This window comes from Dreissena polymorpha, chromosome 11, assembly GCF_020536995.1.
Source record: "Dreissena polymorpha isolate Duluth1 chromosome 11, UMN_Dpol_1.0, whole genome shotgun sequence".
In the NCBI taxonomy this organism is placed as follows: Eukaryota; Metazoa; Mollusca; class Bivalvia; order Myida; family Dreissenidae; genus Dreissena; species Dreissena polymorpha.
The window spans coordinates 87160755-87172526 of NC_068365.1; positions in this window are offsets into that span (position 1 = coordinate 87160755).

The following is an 11772-nucleotide window of genomic DNA, read 5'->3' on the forward strand; positions in this document are numbered from 1 at the left end:
CTGCCTGTTGTTATATTGTCAACATATATGTTGTATTAGTTATATATGCTCATGATAACAATGAAGGCATGGTATTATATTGTCGACATATAAAACATGCTCAGCCTGTTGTTATATGTGCATGACAACAATTATTCTATTGTCAGCATATAGAACAAGCTCAGCCTGTTGTTATATGTTCATGACAAAAGTCAAGGCAGAATATTGTAACACATGTATACCTTAGTGGGTGGGGTAATGTTTATTAACTGTTTGATATTTAACCTATGTTTTGAATGCTGTCTGCAGTGAAGCTATAGTATTGTATGAGACTCTAATGATAACATACTTGAAAATTTACCTGGATTACCAGCTACGCGAGTTTAAATCCAGATTTGTGTAAAGTTATTGTACACATGTTCACTTAGTGTTATTTAACACTAGGTGGCGTTGTAGCCGAGAATGACGTCACTATTACGTAAACAATCTGCTGTCAATAGTTTTTATACTGTATTAATTTTTATTGTTTTAAAGTACTATTTGCATTTAAAATAGCAAATATGCAGGTAATGTATGTAGTATTATATATTGTATTGTTAATACATAGTGAAATGTTATATTTTTCATTGAACAATCCAAAGTTTTTGGTGATTCTGTCAGTGTTCGGCTGTTCACGTTATGACATTCTCATATTTAGCAGAGTATAAAAGGAAGTGAGTTCTGAATTTGAATCACTCTAACCAGAACGGTTGGGTCGGTAGGTGGTAACGCAAAAATAAGAGAATAAAAAAAGACAAAAGCTTAAAACTTGATGGTTCGCAATTAACAACCTCATAAGAAAAAGAAATAACATACAAATATATAACAGAAAAACTTGCAGAATTTAACAGAAAACCTTGCAGAATTTTAACAGAAAACTGTCAGAATTTTAACATAATTATTAACTTATAACTCTAACTTTTCTCACGTAATGTTATCATTGACTTGAATGTATTATGTAGATAAATATGTGATATGATGAAAATAATAAATGATATGTTTGACAAAATTTACAAAATGTGTTTATTTTTCACTTCTTAACTAAAAGAAATAAGAAATTAATTTTTTTAAATGACACGATACGCTACCGCCTCCGAAGATATTTTATATTCACAAATGTCAGAGTCGTGACATATTCTTTTGTAAACACATAAAACATGCTTTTTCTGTTGTATTATGCTCATGACAAAAGTCAAGGCATGGTTTTCTATTATCAACATATAGAACATGCTCTGCCTGTTTTTATATGTTCATGACAACAATCAAGGCAGGATATTATATTGTCAACATATAGAACATGCTCTGTATGTTGTTATATGTACATGACAACAGTCAATACATGGTATTCTATTATCAACATATAGAACTTGATCTGACTGTTTTTATATGTTTATGACAACAGTCAAGGCAGGATATTCTATTGTTGACATATAGAACATGCTCCGCCTGTTGCTATATGTTCATGATAGCAGTCAAGGCAGGATATTCTATTGTCAACATATATAACATGCTTTGTATGTTGTTATATGTTCATGACAACAGCCGAGGCATGGTATTCTATGTTTAACATATATACAGTCAAGGCATGGTATTCTATTGTCAACATATATAACATGCTCCGCTTATTGTTATATGTTTATGACAACAGTCAAGGTAGGATATTTTATTGTCAGCCTATAGAACATTCTCCGCCTGTTGTTATATGTTCATGACAACAGTCAAAGCATGGTATTCTATTGTCAACATATAGAACATGATCTGACCGTTTTTATATTTTCATGACAACAGTCAAGGCAGGATATTCTAGTGTTGACATATAGAACATGCTCCGCCTGTTTTTATATGTTCATGACAACAGAGTCAAGGCAGTATATTCTACTCTCAACCTATAGAAAAGGCTCCGCCTATTGTTATATGTTCATGACAACAGTCAATGCAGGATATTCTACTGTCAACCTATAGAACAGGCTCCGCCTGTTATTATATGTTCATGACAACAGTCAAGGCATGGTATTATATTGTCAACATATAAAACATGCTCTGTCTGTTGTTATACGTTCATGAAAACAGTAAAGGCAGGATATTATATTGTCACCATATATTATTTAATATAATAATCCTCTACCTGTTGTTTTACATTGATGGCATCAGTTGATGCATGGCATTCTATTCTAAGAGCACAGACAATGCTATGCATGTTGTTATTACGCTCATAACAAAATTCGAAGCATCGTACTATATTGCCCACAATTTTCTATCTAACCAGTCAAATTCTACATGAAATCTGCCCTTTTAGAATGAATGAACACCGATGGTCAAAAATATAATAAAGGTACTGGTAATTATCGGGAGTGAGCAGTATCTCGGAAGTTTTTCATCATTTTCCTTTATGATAGCAATATTTTCTACTAAATCATCACACAAATGTTATCAAATCATCTACAGGTTCTCTGTAATTGATATAACACTTCACAAGGCCGAATATTTAGATGTATCTAATGGGTGTTTTTGCTAGTAAAATAGATAGTGTGCAAAGCTGGCGACGTTGTGCTAAATTTACATAAATGTTACGTCGTCCCCGAGGCCATGTTCGTTTTGGTTATGCGAAAGGATGCTTGATTTTAATGATTAAGTTCAGTCACAAATTATTTTGAAATGCATCATTGTCTTGCACCAATCTACGATTTAATAGTGTCACAAATTACTTAATGGCATCAATTTGCTGAAAAATTATGTTCAAAACTGACTACCGCAATACTACTCTTAAGTTTTTTGTTAATTTTAGCGTATTGTGATTCACTTTTGGAGCCCCGATTTAAGGCTTGAACATATTTGCACACAGGACAGAAGATCAACTTGAACCTAATATATTTTGGCCAAAGAAATTATGTTTTTGCATCGTTCCGTTTTCTTATAATGTTAAAAAATGTTCGATTTTCCTAAGAGAATTGCTCGGCAACCAGTACAGAACAGAAGGAAGAACAGATGGACATACGCATACATCTCACTTATCTATGGGGGAGTTCATTAACTTGTTTACACGTTTCTTTTTTTCATGAACTGTATGCAAACATTCATCGTTCATTAATTAATTACTGTTGATCAAACTACGGAGAAAGTCCGGCTATACCCCTGACAACAGGTAAAACACGGGATTGATCCGCCGCTATCCTTCGCCCATCCCCAGGGGTTGGTGGCGTGATTTGGTTTCAATTGGACTGGTGCATACTCGGTTACACTCCAAAAAAGATTTAATTCGGAACTCGCAGCGCTGTGGGTTTTTCCGATTTCTGAGCGCGCGCGGGAGGTACAAATATTGTCATTAAAGGGGCCTTTTCACGTTTTGGTAAATTGACAGAATTTAAAAAAGTTATTTCAGATTCGCACATTTTCGATTTAGTTATGATATTTGTGAGGAAACAGTTATATTGACCATGCTCTCATATATCCATTGTATGCATCTTTTGACAATTAAAAACCTGAAAATTTTAAAGCGTTGCAACGCGAAACGATTTAATAATTGGGAGAGTTCAGTTGTTGTCGTTATATTTTGTGAAACTACGAGGATTTCTAATATATATATATATATATATATATATATATATATATATATATATATATATATATATATATATATATATATATATATATATATATATATATATATATATATATAGTATAAAATACATATTGCATTAATACAGGATTAATGTCTAAATACAACGTTCAGATGTACAGCCGCCTATACAAATGGGATCTGTAGCTAACATCCTTAAAAGACAAAAAAACAGGCTTTGTCAGCTGTATGGTAATAAAGGAACCTATACAAACGGCTTGACATATGCAATATTTCTTCTAAAAAACATTATTCGGCATGCTTTATAGATATAGAAAATAAAAGTAATGCATGGTAAAGCTCGTTAGTGATGTGCCTCCTAATCTTAAGGTCTTAGTCTTTAGCGAAAAATTTTCTTTACTTTTCAGATTAGATTAAAGAAAAGCATAACAATAGAGTTATATCAATAGACATATAAATATCCAACTGATATGAAACGATATAATAGTTCTAGTAATACGAATGGACTGAGGATAGTAAGATTTTTGTTGTTTGGTACTTGTCTATATGATTTTAAATATATTTGAATAGTATAATATATATACGATGGAGTCAATGTCTTGGTAGTTTCGTTGACAATTCCCATTAAAACTGAATACTCAGGCCTACAAACAGTATATGCAATGAACTAGTTACGTGACCGAAGCTGTTTACATGTACATGCATCATTATTATCTTGTTACATAATATTCTTGCAAATTAAACACGATCGAGACTAGTTCATCTCAAGACAAATGATTAAATCATGGTATTTTTTATCAACTATAAGGAACGTTTGAGCAGTAAAAGTGGTGTTTACTATTCAGCGATAAGAGAAATTATTTATTCACTCACTTAAAATATGCTAGTCAGCTTTTGTCTGTACCTACCGCGCGTGCTCAAATATCGAAAAACCGAGACTGGAGAGTTCCAAATAACAACTATGGTAAAGCGAACAAGTCAATAAATACCATTGTTTTATTATGCACTGTACATTAGCTGTTATTATTGTTATCGACAGACAAATTTCACTGCGGAGGTTAATTGGTTCAATGATCTTAATTTAATCCCGATGGGTGAATCCTTGAGATTTTTCAGAAACATACAACGCCGTCACCCTTTCGAATACTGAGCAAATTAAATGTTAAATACACTTAAAACTACCTTAACGTCCCGAAGTGGGAAATACCAGATATAGTTGTATAATAATATGCAGTTATCAGCCTGCATCATACATTTATAATTACCTGAAAGATCAAAACTTCCAAATTCTTCGTAGAACGCACTTGTACAAAAGAAGTGCATGTAGAATATTTAAATTCGTTCATCACAAATTCATAATCGATTATAGATTGACCACATCCGCAATGACTGCTTTGTTTCCATGAGAAAACTTCCGTCCATGTCGGTTTCATCGCGTGTAAATGAACCGAACCCATTTGCATGTCACGCAGCAATCTCCACGCAGAGTTTTCGTTCCTTGCTCTCACATACAACTATGTGAAATGCTCAGCTTGCTATTTTGCCTATAAAATAGGTAAAACCGAACAAACGCATTCAATGTATATTTGATTGGATATTTAAGATCGCATGAATTAAAATTAGAAATATGACTTTTAAATGTACGATAAATCGTGCAAAAACTTGCGAGTTTTAATGCAACTCTTTAAAACTATTTTATTGCCCATTTACGCAGATGGAATCATTCCACGCACTTCACAAATGTAAACAATTGAACATAATTTTTATTGAGTGACGTTAGGAATTGCTTCGACGTGTGTATGTATGTTGGTTTCTTAACATCAAAAAAACATATCGATTTTATAATAATGAATTAAGACTGATATAAGATATCATGGTACGAGATGGTTTTCTTTAATGCAGTGAATGCAATGTAATCGTCGTGCAAGAGATTGTTTAGTATACTGTAACCTCAATGATGAACGCTTGGAATGATCATGACATGAATGGACGCTTTCATAACAATAGTCCGTTCTGAGCCCAACACAGAGGTGAATGTAATGTAACCGTCGTGCAAGAGATTGTTCACACAGCTCAAAATAAACCAGGCTATACTTGACCACTTTATTTATAAACATAAATTTCCAGCATCTATTTTAAGTCACTCGTTGACGCATGTGCATAACATTACCAGGCCTCGCCCGTTGTCGTTGTCCGCTTCCCGATGGGAAGAGGACAATAACAACAAGCGAGGCATGGTATAGGGGCGATAACCGTGGGTTATGGTTAGGTTAGGGTTAGGGTATGGGGTCGGGTTAGGGTCATGAAATGGGTCAAATTTCTCAAATTTTTATTAACAATTAGGTGTGGGGGGACCGGGTGTCAGACAATTCACCCCAAGACAATTCACCCCCTATATATAACATTATTATCAACTGCGCTTGATCGTTGCTTTCTACTATGTATCCGAATGGATTGTTTACGAAGCGGGCGATTTTTAGAATGGCCGATAATTTGATGAGAGTACAGAGATGTTATCGATGGAAAATCAGACCAGCCAACATCCAGTACAGATAAAATTCAATTTTTGACTGCTGACTGGAGCAATGTTCATTTGTATAAGTTCCCTGTTAGGTTGGTTAAACCTTAGTGTCCTCTGTGCATGCAAATTCACGAAATTTAAAATAAAATATCATAATTTTGTACAATACTGAGGTTTGACTGTTTCAAATATAATTGCTATGTTCCGGTAAAGGTTTAAACATCAGAAACGCTATACTATATTTTATATACACAAATTTGAAATGTGTCACGCGCGCATCAAATTCGCCCTTTTGTACACCGGGTCCGCCCCGCCCGAACCCGCTTATTCATTTAATGCATGATTATATATTTGAACGTTCATTTACAGACTGGACAGTTATGTCTACAGAATCAAATTCAGAGCTTTATCCACAAAAAATGCGTTGAATTGTCACTGAAACATATAAACATACATAGCTTGTATACATATCTTGTTGGTGGCGAAATGTGTATCTTTTGAATATGTATCAACATATATATGTATTTTATAGGCTGAATGAGCAGATGAGATGGTGTGGGATGCACTATATGAAAAATATGTGGCGCTTGCCGAGGAGTTTGGTATCGACCCATCTATGCCTAGACACGCTGGTCGTCATCGTCACATGCCCAATGCCCCAGCATCTACCCCATCCCAATACTGGAAGACGAACATGTACATTCCCTTCATGGATCATTTGCTTTAGGAATTAGACTCACGGCTACTTCAAGGGCACGCACGATTCAATGTTCAATATCTAATACCAACCAGGTGCGTACGTGTCTAAGATATTTCGTCTGAAAAGGCATTATTTCATCCATGTCTGTTTACGTAGCTATTGACTGCTGAAAATAACATGATATGGAATTGCAGTTATACTGTTACTTGCATAATCAGAAATTAACGGATATTCAGAGATAGATCTAAATTGCTCAAAGACATTAATTATGAATGTTAATAATACTACCACTACTACTAATAATAATAATACACATGTTTTTAAACGGTCAATGATTATATATTTACAAATTAAGTATATGTATATTAGCGATAAACAAACATTAATCTATTTAATCGGGTTTATGTTTTGATGATACAGCGATATGGTTTAATAAACTAAACCGTGGGGCAATTTGAAAAACACTGCGATGCAATCCGAACATTAAGTGTTCTTCCCAATCAGGAGGCACAGATTATACAAACGCTTTTGTTATAGTTTTATGTAATATGCCATATGTATATCCCGATTCAATGACGCGACACGTTTTTATGCCCCCTTTTCGAAGAAAAGGTGGCATATAGTGATCGGACTGTCCGTCCGTCTGTCTGTCTGTCTGTCTGTCCGTCCGTCTGTCTGTCCGTCTTTCCGTCACACTTTGCGTTTTGGTTTCGAAAAATGCTCATAACTTCTATGTCCCTTGAGATATAACCTTCATATTTGGTATCCATGTGTATATGGACAAGGTCTTTCCATACGCACAAACATTTTTACCCCTGTGACCTTGACCTTGAAGTTAGGGTCCGCGTTTAGGTTTTGAAATCTGCGTTTAGGTTTCGAAAAATGCTCATAACTTCCTTGTCCCTTGAGATATAACCTACATATTTGGTATGCATGTGTATATGAACAAGGCCTTTCCAAACGCACACAAAATTTTACCCCTGTGACCTTGACCTTGAACTTAGGGTCCGCGTTTATGTTTCGAAATCTGCGTTTAGGTTTCGAAAAATGCTCATAACTTATATGTCCCTTGAGATATAACCTTCATATTTGGTATGCATGTGTATATGGACAAAGCCTTTCTATAGGCACACAAAGTTTTAACCCTGTGACTTTGAACTTAGGGTCCGCGTTTAGGTTTCGAAATCTGCGTTTAGGTTTCGAAAAATGCTCATTACTTCTATGTCCCTTGAGATATAACGTTCATATTTGGTATGCATGTGTATATGGACAAGGCCTATCCATACGCACAAAAAATTGTACCCCTGTGACCTTAACCTTGAACGTAGGGTCCACGTTTAGGTTTCGAAATCTGCGTTTAGGTTTTGAAAAATGCTCATAACTTCTATGTCCCTTGATATATAACCTTCATATTTGGTATGGATGTGTATATTGACAAGGCCTTTCCATACGCACACAAATTTTTAACCCTGTAACCTTGACCTTGAACTTAGGGTCCGCGTTTAGGTTTTGAAATCTGCGTGTAGGTTTCGAAAAATGCTCATTACTTCTATGTCCCTTGAGATATAACCTTCATATTTGGTATGCATGTGCATATGGACAAGGCCTTTCCATACGCACACATTTTGTTACCCCTGTTACCTTGACCTTGAAGTTAAGGTCCGCGTTTAGGTTTCGAAATCTGCGTTTAGGTTTTGAAAAATGCTCATAACTTCTTTGTCCCTTGAGATATAACCTTCATATTTGGTATGCATGTGTATACGGACAAGGCCTTTCCATTCGCACACAAATTTCGACCCCTGCGACCCTGACCTTGAACTTAGGGTCCGCGTTTAGGTTTCGAAATCTGTGTTAAGGTTTCGAAAAAAGCTCATAACTTCTATCAAGCGTTTATAGGGGGCATAAGTCATCCTATGGTGACAGCTCTTATTTATATTGAAGGTGAGCGAATTAACAGAAGACCTTGTTCAAGAGATTTCCACCGAGTTCAGCCTGACCTTGAGGTTGACGATGTTACATTTGCCAAGGAGTGTAGGTGGAAGGCGAAGTGTCAGATTTCATCTCCCGACGTAATGTTCTAAAAATAACTGCTATAAACCGGATCTAAAAATAGCAATAAAGAAAACCTTATCTTTTCTTTTTTGAGTCGTATTTGTTCTATAAAATCATTTAGCTGTAGGATAAAGAATGTTTTTAGGTGTTGTTACTTTGTTGACTGATTATTAGACAAATACTTTATTATTATATTTCCCATTTAAAAATAAATATATTATGAAAATTTCGAAATCTTGCATACATTATCAAATAAAAAACATTGGATTATTTCCAAATAATGTATCCTATACCATTTTTTATTTATGTATACACTTTTTACAAATATAAACTGTTTTATGAATACACACAATCTTAAATAAAACAAAAACACATACATGTAATTTACTATTTAATGACATAAAAACAATAATAAGATATTGTTAATAACAAAAACAAACATCAATAGATAAAAAGCAAAGTTATGTTTCAATTGCAAGTAATTTTATGAAAAAATTAAAGGAGTTCTGTAAACATCTTAATATGCTTTTAATAGAACTTCATTAAATTTAAATAGAATACAAATAACTATCCTTAGAGAACAGATATTCGTAATTACTAAATCCTAAACAAACAGCAAAGGAAAGCAAAACAAAAAATATCTGGGCGTGAATTGTCCAGGGAGCATGGGTGAATTGTCTACATGTAGGGGGTGAATTGTCTCCTGGGGGTGAATTGTCTCGCTTCCGGGGAAAGATCAAGGGCCATAGCTTCACAAGTGAAGAAGCCAGCCTTGTCTTTGGTTGTATTTTCAATTCATGTTGCCTATGTTATGACACTGGCACAAATAGGCTTTCTTGTGTCACTTTCTGTTTTGATGAAATGGATTTGACTGTTTGCAGCCTTTCAGAACTCGAAATTTGGGCGAAAATATCTCCCCAGCCGCCTTAATGAATGTTATCCACTTGTAACATCGATTATTTCTTTGTACTTTATGTATTTACTACAACAAACATTGTGCTGGTCAAATGTTTAAAAAAAAATCCATTCATTGAACAATGATGAAATGATTCCCATACTTAAGTGCAATTCAGTGTCGTTACAGTACTGTAGATCTAGTCTGTGTTGGTAATCAAGTGTACTGTAGATTATTTTCAATTTATTGAACATCAATTTTTCACACCAGGCAGTGTTTTTTTTCATTCAAAATCGGGTCCGGTAAACGGACCCATTCCCAATGGAAAAAAGTATATATTTTTTCCCAAATGGGAGCTAAAATTCAATCTTAATTTAAATTAACTTGTCTATAAATGGCCTCATTTTATGCTTTAATTGATGTTGTTATTATATTGGCTTATTGGATATATATGCACATTAGAAAGCGGTATGTATACAGTTAATCGATACACATTTTCTTCTTTCAATTTCACACCCCTGAAAACACAATACACACAATGGGTCATTTTTTCGAATTAATGAATGCAACACTTTGTAAAACAATTATATTTGTCAGTGTTTAATTCTTTTCACGGGAGGATTTTTGTCCACCCCGTTTTTTTCATGGGACGGTTTTTGTCCGCCCCCGTTTTTTCATGGGAGTGTTTTTGTCCGCCCCCGTTTATTCGTGGGTGGGTTTTTTCCGCCACCTATGAAACTGACGGGAGGATTTTTATCCTGGAGGGATTTTGTCCGTATCCCAAAATTCCAAATGGAAGGTTTAAAAAATTTATTTTTTTTAGATCTCAATATTTTGTTCATTTCCCATCCATATAAGATCAACCTTAATAAATATAATACTGGACACACTTGTATCCTCAGTTTTTAAGCATTTGTTAGCAAAACAACAGCAACACTTATTTCCCAATTTTTTTCAAAACACCGCGATCCAAAGGGACCTGGCCCCATTCCCAAAATGGTGAAAAAAAAACACTGCCAGGAGGTTTATGTCTGCTGCATCTTTTAGGCATGAAAGCCACAGGTTGCGAACAATTGTGTGCGTGTGTGCATGTATTTTATTTCTCAGTTCCTTCCTAACCTGAATAATTACATGACAGTGTGTGATGATGAATATGCATTATCGTGCTTATGACAATGTGTTGACTTGGAGCTCCTGCAGTTAACACTCAAAAGGTGGAAAGATTTTTCAATATTAAGAGCTTAATTCAATGCATTTATCTCTGACTCACTGAAAAAACATGTTTTAAAGTTGACAATGTCTTGTGCCATGTGGGTCAACCAGAGTACCTAATTTAAGCCCCACCTATATTGTATTGTCACCACCAAAACAATTTACATGGACCCTGGTCCAAGAATGGGAATCAAATACTGGTTGCTGGTGTGACTACACCAAATTGGCTTTTATTATCAGGCGATAAATTATAATTATTATTAATATTTATTATTTTAAGTAGCCTCTCCCGCACCAAACCCCTTCGCCACTTCCCTGCTCAAAAGATGTTTAAAAGATGGAGTATATTTTCTGGGGAAGGTATTTTGAGAAATTCATTTGTAAATTGAGTTTTGTTTGTTAAGTCCCAATCTATATTTAAATTTGCTCTTATTGTTACAGCTGACTTCAAAATTATGTGAATGTTCAATGTCATTGTAATTAAGACACTTGAAATCATGTTATATCCATTATGACCTTCCGGCCATTATTTAGAACTCGGTTACATGTTCCTTTTTTTGCCCATTTCTCATTTTGTCTTATATATTTTATGTCATTTATTGAATAATTATAAAATAACATCACATTTACTATTTATTATATAGTTTCATTTAAAAAAGTCATTTTTGTTGCCATAGTTTCAATGAGTCATGCAATGTTTTTGGGTTTTTTATGCTGTGCATCTGTCTGCCTGTCCGTCACACGTAAAAAAAATGCTCATAACTTCTATGTCGCTTTAGATGTTACCTTCATTTTTG